The sequence below is a fragment of the Cupressus sempervirens genome, chromosome 5 (genome assembly GCF_028749045.1).
Source record: "Cupressus sempervirens isolate cs-2001-9-10 chromosome 5, ASM2874904v1, whole genome shotgun sequence".
Lineage (NCBI taxonomy): Eukaryota > Viridiplantae > Streptophyta > Pinopsida > Cupressales > Cupressaceae > Cupressus > Cupressus sempervirens.
In genome coordinates this window covers 769,527,204-769,530,456 of record NC_143122.1, presented here as the reverse complement: position 1 = coordinate 769,530,456, position 3,253 = coordinate 769,527,204, and the positions used below count along the sequence as shown (strand labels likewise).

Sequence of the window (3,253 nt, the reverse complement as noted above, 5' to 3'; positions counted from 1 at the left end):
TTCATTGTCAATGGTTTAGTTTCCAACTCAGTCAAAATATGTGTACATTTAGTTAGGTGTTATAATTTTTTGAGGATATAGAAATTCATCCCTCCTCTCTAAGTATATCATATGTTTAGATCACTTTATCAAAGTCACCCAAAAAAAAACCATTTTCACTTAGGCCATAATGTTTGATATTGTTGACATAAAATGCACCTAGAAAATAGAAAAATTTACTAGTTTTTGTTGTTTTCATTTTCTTCTCATAAATATCACCTACCTTAATGTAGCTTACTAGTCCATGACATCTTCACTTACCAATGACCCACCTAGGAAATAGTAATTTTTCCTTTCTCGTACCTAATGGATGTGGTAATGGATATGAATCTTAGTTATAGTTTGTGGATCTTGGTAGTTTATGATTCCATACCTTGTACATGAAATGTGTTATGCTAATTGGACAAGATTGTCATTGAAATCAACATTTTGCACTTTAAATCTTCACTTTCCAACTCTTTAGAAGCTAAACCATTAAGAATATGAAAATAAAGAAAACTAATAATTTGTGAGAGTTTTCTTTTTGTGTGTGTATTATAAATAATTTTTACATTTACTATGTAAATTTTAAACTTCCTTTTACATTGATCAACATTTTTTAGAAGAACAAATATTTACATCGTCAGACATATTTAAATGTCATGTTTATGTCATCATGCATAACATTTTTAATACAAATATATATATATATATATATATATATATATATATATATATATATACATACATATACATATACATATACATATACATATACATATACATATATATGATATATGTATTTTTTTCACAATTTTTTTTTTGTATTGGTAAGAGGTTGAAGTCAAGATTAATTATTATTATTATTTATTAAGCCTTAGTAGAGTTGAACTCAAGACCTCCCAAATAAGAAGCTCACAATTTAATGTTGTGTTGTAGACTCTTGTCTATCTCTTCACAATTATTTTTTGCATATACTCCTTTAAACTTAATCTTTTTCTATGTGTTCATATTTTCACATACATTAATCAAAGACTTTAATGTTTGATTAAAATGTACATTAAGAAGAAATGAAAAATTGTAAATATATTAATAAAATCAAATTATTTACTCGTTCAAAAACTTCAAATATGGACTATTTTTCATACTATAAACTACTTTTGAATAAACTCATTTTACAACACATAAAAGCTAAAGTAAGGATGAGTTATTTTAAAGTGTAGAGGAGTTCATTGTATGCATGATTTAAGACTAAAGGGGTTCCATCCAAGAGGGTTTGATCTTAAGGGTATGATTTTAGACTGGGGGTTCTATCCATGATGGTTCGCTTAATATCTTCAATGGGACCTTTGAAGGATTAATAATTATGTTTTCTAGAAAATATGTGGTTTCTATAAAATTAAGAAGTACCAAGTATGATTACCTTGTGCTTTTTTTTTATCATGCATGCTTCATATATGATTGTTTATGCTCTATATGTACATTCTTTGTACAAGTGGATTTGGATTTGTTAAGTTACTAACCATATCTATGTTTCAACTTATATGTATGTACACTTTCCTTCTTTCCAAGTGTCTTATTATTTATTTTTTGTTATTGTAACTTATTCTATAGTATTATTATTTGTTCGCTTACACATAGAAATTGTTAAATTGTATTTGGATTAAGTATAAAGGACATCACAAAGCTTGGGTCATTTATACATTCACTTGTGCAATCCATCACTTACCTAATCTCATATGCCTAGATGCTTATCTAATTTTGATACTATTTCCATTGTCTCACTATGTTACCACAAATCAAGTGAATCACCTCTTGATCAACCAATTCCTAAACCCTACTTTTATACCATGTCTTCACATTTTGTTCCATGTTCCAAGCTCTAAGTTACCATCATTTATGATAGTGCTTAAAGTGTTTATAACATATTATTTTTCCCACTCTTGTAAGTTTGTTTTCAATTGAATCAATGAGCTTGTAGTAATGTATTGATTCTAAAAATGTTCCTAGAACTATTTATTTATGAATAGTAGAATTCTTTATGACCAACCAATACATCAAGGTACATATCTATTTTCAAAAACTATAGGTTTGTAAGTTACAAGGTCATTTATGTTAGTGAAAGTTCATCTCTCCTATTAGACTTCCTTTGGACCATGCTTATTCAACCTTAGCAATTTTTTAAGAATGTTATTTAGTTTCAATTATGTTGTTTTACTTTCTATCCATCCATCTCTAATTTATTATAGACCATGATTCAATTATTACAATTAAAACATTAAACAATTATCTATCAACAATCAAAGTTAACTATATTCTATTACTTTTTAAGTTTCGAAATTTCCAACATTCACTATATTACACCTCTAAACCAAATTTTGTACCATTTATTGCATTTATTAATGAGACAATTAGTTTTGTCTTCATAACCCTTCTAAAACTGTTAGTTAAACATTACAAATGAATATATTTAAGAATATTTCAATATCTTATCATAAGAGAGCTTATGTGAAGGATATCTTTTAAGGGATCAAAGTAAGTAACGAGGTAAGTTTGCTACTACAACAACCACCATGGTGACAGTTCTATTAAAATATTCCTTTTCCTCTGAAATATCATACGTGGAACACCCTGCAGATGAGCAAGAAATTAAGAGAGAAGCTTTAAAATGGGCATACAGAAAATTGAGAAAATTATTTTTTAAATGACAGTTGTGGGATTTGAACCCACGCCCTTTCGGACCAGAGCCTAAATCTGGCGCCTTAGACCACTCGGCCAAACTGTCTCAATATGTTTAAATATCAATAGTATTAATATACGAATGAAAATTGATAATATACTTTCTGATATACTGGAATCTGCAAGTTAAACCATTTGAAAACAACTATACTTTGTCTATTATAAAATGTATATGCACATGGGTTTAGAGTGGAACTATTTAGGGTAGAGGACAGCGAATTTTAAAATAATATAACGCAGAAGGAAAACCAAATTCTTGGAATGGAGATCGCACATACCTAATTGGCTTCATTACGTTAAAATAATGGATACATTATAAAAAATCATACATGGACTGAAAAAATTAATTTTAACCCTTTCAATTCCATATAATATTAAAAAAAAATTAAAAAATTACATATAATATAGATGCTTAGAAATATTTGAAACAAAGTCAAATTAACAAGACAACCAAGAAATTTTCCAATGAATTAGTCAAATAAATTTTGTCAAAATT

The 3,253-nt window shown here is 27.6% G+C and overlaps 1 non-coding gene across 1 annotated transcript; it reads right to left on the bottom strand.

Moving 5' to 3' along the window:
* Positions 1-2,723: 2,723 nt before the first annotated feature.
* On the bottom strand, positions 2,724-2,803 carry TRNAL-UAG (transfer RNA leucine (anticodon UAG)). Its single transcript has one exon. It is a non-coding gene; the product is annotated as a tRNA-Leu (tRNA).
* Between the last annotated feature and the right edge of the window lie 450 nt (positions 2,804-3,253).